Source organism: Charadrius vociferus, unplaced genomic scaffold (assembly GCF_000708025.1).
Source record: "Charadrius vociferus isolate BGI_N301 unplaced genomic scaffold, ASM70802v2 scaffold161, whole genome shotgun sequence".
In the NCBI taxonomy this organism is placed as follows: domain Eukaryota; kingdom Metazoa; phylum Chordata; class Aves; order Charadriiformes; family Charadriidae; genus Charadrius; species Charadrius vociferus.
The window spans coordinates 4,914,343-4,925,745 of record NW_009646928.1 but is presented as its reverse complement, the minus strand read 5'-3'; positions in this window follow the sequence as shown (position 1 = coordinate 4,925,745).

The following is an 11,403-nucleotide window of genomic DNA, read 5'->3' as shown; positions in this document are numbered from 1 at the left end:
ACAAAGCATATAACCGTGAGAAAAAAAAATCCAAACCTGCTGAGACACCCAAAGAAATATTATGTGCAAAGAGATCAAAGAAAAATGGAGAGAAAATTTTGCATAAAATACTGTTAAACTGTTAGACAGTTAAATAGTACTTAATGTACTGAAGACAGATCTGTTTCAGAATAAATAGGTCTTAAAAATAAAATTGAATGTTTACTCTCCTACTGCATTTTTTAAAAAATAATTGACTCGCGTTTCCCCAGCTATTTCTTTGTTTTTCATTTTTCCCCAAGAAACTCAATGCTCGCTATTGTCTAAGAATTAGGCATGCAGGCATAAGAGAGGGGGTACTGTATCAGCTACTTTGCTTTCTCTTGTTAGCACATCTCATAATTTATCATTCTCTACTTTTGAGCAGCATGCATTTTTGCTTCTCCCAGCAGAGCCATTAAATTCTATTTAGTGCTGGTGCAGGATTAGTCTCAACTTAGGCTTCACAGATGTATAGAAACCTGTCTTGAGGGGAAAGTAGAGGGCAAGTCTGAGGTCAATGCCCACAAGTGACAGACTCACAGCCAGGCTGTGCAGCAGCTAGGCAGCATGTAACCTAGAGTCAAAACTACCAGACGTTCTGTCTAAAAGATATGAGAATTTCTTTTACCAGGCTGCAGCCCTAGAAGTCCCATAAACGGTAAGAATCCTTGGGATTGGCGTTACATATAACAGTTATCAGTTAAAAAAATCCAAAACAACAAAATGTGTATGGCCTTCTAAGCTGTTGCTCATTTTCAACTCATTGTAGTGATAACTTAAGCAAACGTGGTTATTAGTAAACCAAAGGAGACAATGGTTCTTTCGAGGTTGCATTGATATTTGTGTGCGAAACAAAATGGTAGCACCACTGCTACTTGTGTTGTAAAAAAATTTTCAAGAAATAATTCCAAAATAAAAACATAAAAATATTATTTGAATAAAAGTAATCTCCAATTAGAATTCTACTTAAAAGGTACTCAAAGTAATTAAGATTTTTTTTTTTCTAATCTCATTGCACATGTATATCACTAAAGCTGTGAACTTCTGCCTACTATATGTCCCATTCTTGAAATACAACAATAGTTTCCCTTCAGAGCAGGTACTCATACCTGGTGATGCAAGACTGTGTCTACATTAGCATTTTCACATTTTCTATTTATATTTCTATTAATAGAAATATTTTATAATTTTATACATTGAATGTATAATATATGTTTTATAATTTACACTTCTATTTATATTTTCATTTTTTGTATTTTGGTGCATAGTTGCTCCTTGATGAAGATGGCTAGTGACATCCTCCACCCTGCACTCCTAGGAAGTGGGTTTGTATTACAGAATCACAGACTGGCTGAGGTGGAAAGGCACCTCTAGAGATGGGATTTTGTGTTAGAATAAAGATATTTTGCAAAATTTTCCTCACACTTTTCTAGGCCACGTGGGTGTAAATTCTACTTCTATAAAATGTTACACGCAGTTTTATATTTGCCCATCAAAAAGCAGACAAGAAAACAGAAAGAAACATTCTAAAATAACATCTGGCAAGTATTCCTCATCTAACTGCGTCAGTAAATAGTTTTACAAAGCTCCCTGGTCACAGAAAACAGTGCTATGGAGTAAAGTATACTATTTTGAAGAAGATTTTAAGTATATTTGATATATCTTCCTTTTCGGACCCTATATATGTCTTACCCATCATTTGTTAAATGAAATGTATTTAGTTTGCCATTAAATAGGAATGTATTTTTAATGATTCATGTACACTAGTTTTCATGTAGGTATTCAGAATAATTAAAAAGAAATAAACCAAGTTTTGGTTTGAATTAAGTCCAGTTTGGCATCTGATTTAGCAAGATACTTCCTAAATTGGTCTTGCATTTCCTGTAAGTATTGATTAACAGCCTTCTACACTACAATTTACATTTCTTGATTAGTATTAAAGTTAAACAATATATCTGAAGATGTGTCCCTCCATAACACTGACTTTTATGGAAGAAAAAGAAGCTATATATTTCAATTTATTTTTTTTTTCCAACTATAAACTGTTCCTAAAGGACACTCAAGACAACATTATGCTGTTTCCTTTGCAATTGTTAATTCAGAAGTTAAAATATTTTATATTTACTCAATTAACATATTATTTGAGTTTGTGAATTTATTTAGTTTACTCTAAAGCCACACTAAAAAAATTTGCACAATAAAATGTTATTACTTCTCTCTAAGTAAATATATATATAAAATTATATATATTTATATGAACAGTATTTGTTTTGTTTGCTCTGTAGTTTAGAAGTCAATGCATTAATCAATGGTAAGAAATACTCCTGGATCCGGGGACACAACCACCTCTCTTTTTAACAAGAGCTGACCCTGGTACAATTTTCACTCGTTTTAGTTAGTAGTTTCCCAAGGAGTCTGGGGACATGACTCAAGAGTTAGCTCACATCAGAAGGCATATGCTGTTCACAGGGTGCATACAGCCACCAGGTTTTTAAGGACAAGACCTTTTGCAGACACAGGGTATCTCAGTGTCAGTTACTCTTGGCACAGATGGAGCCAAAATGACTAAGAAAAATTTCATTGTAATACATAGATCATTTTCCCTGGAATGCAACTTTTTTTTTCAGATATAGTATCTTATTAATTCAGAGTTGTAGATTTGTAATAAATTTTATTTTGAGACAATATGAAGTCCTGAAAACATAGTAAAGGGTCATCCTTTCTGGTCTATCTCCCCCCATGCATGTGTAAAGAGAAAATATGTTGAGCTGAAGGCAAAAATACTCAGATGTGAGGTTTCTAGATAACAATTGGATCACATAGTTAATGCTTAAGAAAAAATTGGAAAAAAAAAAAGTTGGATAACTTCTTTTTCAATTAAGCATTGTTAATATACCCACTATGGAGCTCTGCAAATTGCTCTATCTCTGTCCATCACTGCACATTTCAGGTGACATATTTGGCATTTTTAGGCTTTCATTTCAGAAAATTAGTGTATCAGACTGAGTTTCTCGGCTGTGAAAAATACTGAACATTAGCATAAAATATAAAACATTGAAATGGCTCTGGTACAGTCACTTTATTTAATCAGCTTTTGAAGTGTCCTAGTTCTCTCTGCTGAAGATAAACTATCAATTTTAAAAGTCTTTTTAATTAAGTGTATAGTATTCTCCTGACAATAAGCAAAAGTCAATCAGATTTGCCAAATATCCTTTTCCTACCCCTTTTATTCACATACTTGGTATGGTTAACCAGTAAAGCTTATTTAATCTAAAAGAAACACTAAGAAATTAAATAAGGACGTATTTTCTATTCTTTCTATATATATTTGAAGTGTTGCAGAGTGTATATTTATCAAGACATACTTAGAATAAACCGTAGAATAAATGTTTTGCAGGGATGCTTATATACTTTAAACCAATCCCAATGAAGATAGCTTTTAGGAGGTCTATTTTGGACCCTATATAATTTATGATACACTTTTTTTTTTTTTTTAAAGTTTATTGTACCTTAGATATCTCCTTCTTTTCTGGGACTCACAGAAAAATCAGGTTGGAAACAATGATCAGAAGCCACCTAGTCTATCTCCCTGCCCAAGGCAAGATCGCTATACCTATTTCCCAACAGATGTTTCATCTAACCTCTTCCTACAGACCTTCATGACAAATTTCACAGCTTCCTCTGACACTCTATTGCAGCTCTTCACTGTCCTCTCTATGAGAAAGTGTCTCCCTGTATCTCATCTGGATGAGCCCATTTCTTCAGTCTTCACTTCCTGTCCCACCCACCACAGAGGTAAAGAACAGAATTCACCTTCAGTATTCAGATTTTAATGATTCACCAGCCCCTTCCCTTCTGTTTTTATCTGCAGACCTACTCCACGAATCTTGTAAAGCTACTGAAAGAGCTCTGCTGAGACATTCCTAGGAGGAGCATCTATCATCTGCCTCAGAAATATCTGTTGTGATTTCCTCTTGGCAAATAAATTCAACACTAATTTGAAACAAAACGGTTACACACTTTAAATCATTAAAGAAAATGGAAGATCTCACTCTGAAGGAAACACCATTAAAGAGTAAGTAGAAAATGGAGTCCAGGGAGGGATGAGAGGATGGAAGCATTGCAGGCAAATACATCTGGAACACAGTCAAGTCATTGGCTTAAAATGCACTTAAATAACCAAGCATTTGAAAGCTTCCTTAGATACATTACTTCAGTTAAAAAGTACCATAGTTGCTGCTTAGTTTTGTCATCTTTGACCAATACCACTAGTAAATAAAGCCCATTTGAGCCACATAAGGCTCTACATTTATTCCTAAATTTTTCTTTCTGACCTTGACAGGATTTGGGGTTTTGTTTGGTTTTGTTTTGTTTTACCAGGAGGATGATCTTCAGTGTTTTGAATTGTATTATTAGGTAATTTAAAAAAGCCAATGCTGGAAGCAAATCAGAAGATCTGTTTAAGGAGTAGGAGAAAGATGAAAAAGATTGATCTGCATCTTTACAAGGTATTGAAATAAATTACCAAGATAGAAGGCATGAGATGGGATAAAGCTTGAAAGTACAAACTGAGCTGGATGTTTCTGAGACCAAAAATAGAGAGAGGGGTTGTGTCCTTTTTTTCTAACAGACTTGTGGAAAAAGAGGAAATGACTAAAACCAAGGATGGAAACACTTCAAAACAGAGCACTGTAAAGATGATCAGAGATGCATTGGATACTGCTGAGACAGAAAGCAATGGAAACTTGTATTCAGAAAAAGCAATGTAATGACAATTTCCCAACAGAAGGAGGAAGGAACGAGAGCGCTTCTGGGACTAATAAATGCAAACAATAAATAAAATGGTGGCTGAGTCAGAAACGTGGTTTTTCAAGTGATATTTAGTATGGCAGCAAAGGGTGCTACCCAGAATTTTGCTAATATGTGCAAAATAAAAACAAATATTTTTGTCAGAGCCAAATAGCACATTAGAATGTGAAAGGGTGCTTGGAACCACACACACGGGTGGAAACGGAAGAGACAGAATTGATGACACAACAAACAGTAAAAGACAGGAAGCCTGAAAACACCGACCACTCATATATTCAGTAAGTCATCACTGTGATTCCTTAAATAAATATTACTAATATTGAATAAAAAGAGATTGGTACATTTAACAGAAATTGGACTAACCCCACTATGGAAAGGGCGATGATTTCCAAGTTTACATTTGTCATTTAACTAATTACTTCACCCATACCAAACTTTCAGTTGTTTCCATCCGACTTTTAGATGTTTTCATGGATAGGAATCTACAAAGAATAAAACTACAACTAGAAAAATGGAAGTAAGATGCCAGAACTACTGTGATTTGGGAAAAACATTTGGAGAACTTGCCTGGTATTCCACATTTCCCTATAATATTAGGTTGAGTCAGAAACATCAGTTGTCTCTTTTAATGGTTAAAGTTTACTCAAAGATTCTTTTTTTTTTTCCATTTTAGAATATTTCAGCTTTATGATTTTTTTCTCTTTGAGCAATTTGATCTCTTAAGTGCTCTAAAACATTATGCTAAAAAAAGCCTAATGGTATTCCTTACATAGTATGTCTTACTTACGGCATAACTCTTTTTTTTTTTCTCAGTTTACAAGTGTGAATATATATTGTTCAATTTTTAATTTAGTTTGTCTTCTGCTGTATTTGTTGGCATCAACAAAAAGTCTATAGGTCAAATAGAGGTCTCCTACTCTTGCGGAATCCCATTGCCTCCTACATATATCAGCTGCCTTCAATGGAGAAAAAGAAGGTAGAATATGTTCTTGCTATTGGAAGAGAATCAACAAATCTCTTTATGATGTTTACTCCAAAAGATTCAACATGTTTTCTCACAGATGAGTTGGTACTGAAAATTAATAAAATGAAAGAAAAGACTTTCATCCAGAAGAGTATCACAGCTCTCAATACACACAAACACACACAAATTAGAGCAAGCTTTCTGCCCCTTTTCAAAATAAATTTGAAAAGAAGTACCACTTCCCCTGATTACTGCCAGAATATTTCTCATAACCAAGAGCTAGAAAACCTTCACACTTCTTTAATTTAAGATAGCCAAAAATTATAGAGAAGCATCAGTAAAATACCATTTAAGAGACAAAATCCAATGTTAAGTTTTACCGTTTTGTTCCCTAAATATATCTGCTTCTGTCATTAATGTACAAAACTCTCACAGTAGAATTCACATGTTGGAAGGATGTGGTGTGATATGGATAGTAGCAGTGATGCCATCCTTGAAAGTCAACATGCAGCTGTCCTTTAAAGTTCTTGGCATTGGGATAGTACATTGAAGAGAAGAGTCCTATTCATAGACATTCTAAAGGTTTCCTAGTTCAAGGCCACCTTCATTTAAAAAATGAAATAATCTGTCATTTCTTTTAGCTTCCCAGCTATGCCAGCTGTTGATATTTACAAATTCTGAATCTTCAAAGCAAGTTTAGGTTATAATATGACAATTTCAATGTAGATTTCAGTGATCAATAATAAAGTACCCTTGCCTCTGATATAAAGTATTGTTTCAATCAGTTGATGGAATATAGGATTCCATGATACACATTCATCTATATAATTTTCCTGTAAGTCATTATAGTCAGAGTTTTAAAATTATTTCTTTCTGGTACAAGATACTATGCAAATTGCTGTTGTTTTCCTAGAATTTCCCTAGAATTGTATTAATTATACTATGTCTTATGCAATAAAACCTTGACATCCCTTAAGGCAGGCTAAGGGTCTTACTTTCTCCCCCATCTCATCATTGATATGTTCTTTAAAATAATGAAAGCATTCTGTGACTACCTGGCAAACTGAGGACAATCAGTTTAAGGCTGCCTGTCTCTAACTTGCTTTCTTGTGTCTAAATACTTCAGCAAATATTCAAGATCACACAAACCAGGCTCAACAGAATAAACTAACAGGGTGTCAGTCTTGACAGCAATCATCCTGTTATTCTTTCACGTAAGATTCTCAGAGTCATTTTTAGCACAGTCTTTTTTCCTTTGTACTTTATATTAACACATCGGTCAAGCCTGAAAAACACAATAGAAAAGTAGGTGCACTTCAAGAATGCAGTGCTAACATCAGCCAATACAGCTCAGGAGTTTGACACTGTAACTACAAAATAATCATTTCTGGAATAAGTACAATTGAACAGGTTTTCAACAGGGATAGAAAACACCAATCCACTTTCAAATACTGCAGAAGGAGCAACAACAACTGTTTCAAAGGGGGGATGAAGGGCGGGTGGGTTGAACAGACAGCCCAATCCCAGGTAAGTTAGTTCAGTGTGAGTCTTTTAAGCACATACCTCGGACAAGCAGCAGAGAAGAAATCCATTTTAGAAAAGACGCTGAAATAGCTTGATGTCCACCTGGCAAATTTCTTGTGCTGTTTGAAAAAGCAAGACGGTTCAGATTATGAACCGAGTTATACCTACAGCATCACAACCAGTCCTGATCAGTATGTAAATGAAAGTAAGGGCTTCTAGCAGCGTGCCTGATCAGAAAGACTAAGAGCAAGGGGAAATAGAGAGAGAGGAAAAAAAAAGACAAGGGGTCCCTTTCTTCCTTTGGTAAACCTTGAACATTTATGTGAAGCATTTAGCCTTAAAGCAGAGCTTCTCTATGGCAAAGAAAACTGTTCACTGCTGCAATATGAGGAGTTTGACTACACCATTTCTTGCTTTAGCATGCTTTCCATGTGAAGGAACAACATGACCTCTGTTAACTTCTAAACAGTTCAGAGGAAAAATCTTGAATATTAATTTAAACACCACCCACCCAACAAAATGGCAAACACCCAAAAATATGAGGCCAGTGAAATCCATCTTGTAACAAAATGCTGTGCTGTCAAAAAGACTTGACTGTAGCTTTTGAAACATTTTTTAAAACACCAAAATTAGATTTTCTCCTTAATTATATGCTTAAAAATAACTACAAACCAAGCATTCAGAATTCATTTAAAAAAAAAAGAAGGGGGGGACCCCATGCGGACAGCTAACATAAATGAACTAAGGTCTAGGATTTAACATCTTGCCGGCTTACCTGATAAAACATGAATTTCAAATATATTATGAGGGAAAAAACCCAAACAACAAAACCCAAGAGATAGTGATGATGAAATGCTCTAGTAAACTTGCTCAGATTCCCAGTTCCAAGAGATTACCGAGTATTTAAGAATTGCTGCATTATCACTGGGAAGGAAAAAAAAAAAAAAACAAAAACAAACCTCTGCAGTATCCTCTCTGCTTCATTCCCGGCTTCCTGTTCTGAGCTCACTCTATGGTACCTAATACAAATCAGCAAATAGCAGGCAAAAAAAAAAAAAAAAAGAAAAAAGAGGGGGATGGGAGGAAGAGGAAGAGAGACAGAGAGAAGGGTGAAGACAGAAAAAAAAGGGAAAATAACTTAAAGATACTGAGCTATCACCTTAAAGGACAGCCCCATCTACTGGCAAAAGAAACGAACCGGCTGTAAAAGATTGCTTTTCAAAGCATTTTCTGACTTAAACGAGTCTGAAAATCTACAGCCCCGTGTTCGTTCAGCAAGGAACAAAGGGCAGGGATTGTGCTGAGAAGTAGATGTCTTTATCCAGTGTTAAACGAGTAAAAGTTTTCTTTAATTTTCACTTCTTTTCTGTCAATTATTTGTCTCTGAAACACAAAAAGGAAATCAGGTGGTCCATTATGAAAGCACCAGAAACCTTTCCCGGTCAGTCCCTGGCATGCCACAACTAAATGCTACCTGTCCTCTGCCTCGTTTCACACTGCCCCACTGAGTCGTGGTGGTAGATTCAACATCTTCAGTCATGGGTTCAATCAACAACAACAGAAAAGAAAAAAAAAAAAAGAAAAAAAAGGTTGCTGTGCCAGAGTCATATGACGTGTCCATCTATCACAGACTGCATTGCCTACCAAGCAGCCTGGTACACGACTGCCACGTCAGATCTATACATTCCCGTGTATTCAGATGACAGCTGTGCAGCCAAATCTGGAACCTAGACAAAAAATGCTCCTTTTTAAAATTCAGAATGCTAAGTAACAGTAACTGCTAATATAACAGACTCCAGCTGCATTGGATCAGCCTCAGTTTGAGCTAAATCAGACAGCATTATATATTTATATATTTCTCATTTTGCTTTTTTGACCAAAAAAAACCCCCAAACCGAAGTGGAACTGGGATGGCCACCAGCAAACACTTTTGAAACCCCTGGCTTCAACCATGCTGGAAGGGGGTGGGTGCAGTATGGTAGGAGAGGAAGGCAGCAGTAACTAGGAAGGTGAGAGGTGCACAGAAGAAGTGCCAAAAATAATACTGCATTTCTTTCATTGTGTAATACAATTTTGGCATGTAAAGATAGAAGAAAATAAACCTAATTAATACCTGTATGCAATAAAGCCGTTATCTGTGATATAACAGATACTTAACACATTAACCTGCAATTCAGTGACCCCAGGCAGCTATAATGAACTTAATCCCCTAGAGTCAATTCCAGTATTGTTCCAATATGTTCTTTTTAAATATTTTTACATCATAAGGTTTTGACTGCTTAAATTTTGCTTGAATCCAAGCTATGTGAAGCTGAATTTCTGCACCTCCCAGTAGTGGCCTGACATGCTTTGCCCTTCACAACAAGCACTTGGAATCTCTCAGTGTAATACCTAATTTTCAAGCATTTATCAATACAGGATGTTATGCAAGATTGCTCTAACAATGAAATCAGATCTCATAAATTTTATAATATTTTCTCTGCAAATATTACAGTGATTAAAAGAACATAGCAAGCAACCTTATGACACTAAATATTTAGTTAAAACACACCATAATATCCAAATACTAATACCCAAATGCTGACGTACAAAGGGCGAGACCAAGCTGGGTACTACCATGCAACCTCTCTCCTTAGCATATGTCTGAGCACTGATTTAGAAAGACTTCACATACTTTCATGTTTCACTGCTGCCATTATCACCAGTTCTGAATTTAGCTTTTCTGCTGGCACTACTGGTAGGCTGCTAAATAGCTCAGGCAGATCCCCACTACCCAAGTGCAGTTCAATTCTATGACCTTGAGGTATAAAGATCTAAAAACCATTATCTTATTATTATCAGCAGGTAACACGCTCTTCAACTGTTTGATTCTTATTTAGGTATAATTGTAAAAGCGGAATTATCTTTTTTTCATACATTTGCAAAGTTCGGGGTCATGAAGAGCATTTGCAGGTGACAAATTACTACTAACACCCCTGACTCAGAATTATCCTTAGAAATTTAAGTACTAAACAGATGTTCATATACTATTGATGATGCCAATTAATCATTCCCAGAAATATTTCTGTTCATGGAGCATGTTTCTGGAAATTATGAATTGCCTGGTGTTTATAAATACAAATTTATCACTAGGTTAAAAGGCAGAATACTTACTCCCCAGCTTGAAGTTTTAACATGAGTTCCTCCAGTCTTTGCTACAGTCTGGGCATGTTTGACATTTTACAGGCATGACTCCTTTAAAATGTTGCATTTTGAAATGCAATAAACACCACAAAAGAAAACGATAAACTAGGACTCTGGATAGCTTAAACAATAAATACCAGGTTGTAAAAATCTTTGAGATACCACAGGTGCCTACAGTTTTAGTCCTGAATATAACACTGAACGCACAAAACTTTCCCCCAGCTTAAGCATAATTTTAACGTATTACGAAACCATTCAGTTTTCAATAGTCCTAAACCGACCTTCTTTAAGCATCAGTAGACGTTCAGCACAGGATGCTTAATATGAACACTGACTTTAAGAAATCTCCAAGTATCATTAACAGAATACAGAAAGCTTTTTTTTTTTTTAATAAGCAGCATTTCTCATGGCTCAGATTTCACTGGTCACACTGGTATAACCACGTGCTCAATTTCAGCCCCACCAGCTTACAGTGCCAGGAAAACTGATAGGGTTTGTGGGTTATCTTAACAAACTCCTTTGGTGGCTCCTTGGACCAGACTGTCATCTGATACAGGGTTTGAGAGAGGAGACTTTATCAATACACTAGCAACTTCCTTCCAACTGCTAAAGAGCTAAATCCCTTGAATTCTTATATTTTTAATGTTTAAAATTTATACATTACACCACAACTGCAGAAAACAAAAAAGGTATAGATTTCTCAATCACAGCTGCTCCAACTCTAAGATAAATGGAAAGTTAGTAAATTAAACATCGTCTCCCTTCCCTCTCCCCCCAAAAATCCAACTTGCCTTTTTTAGTGTCTCTAAACAAATAGGACAATGCTCATCAAGTAATATTAAAAACCAAACAAGTCTAGGATACTTGTTCCATTTACTTTGACCACTTCTTCCTGCAGGTAC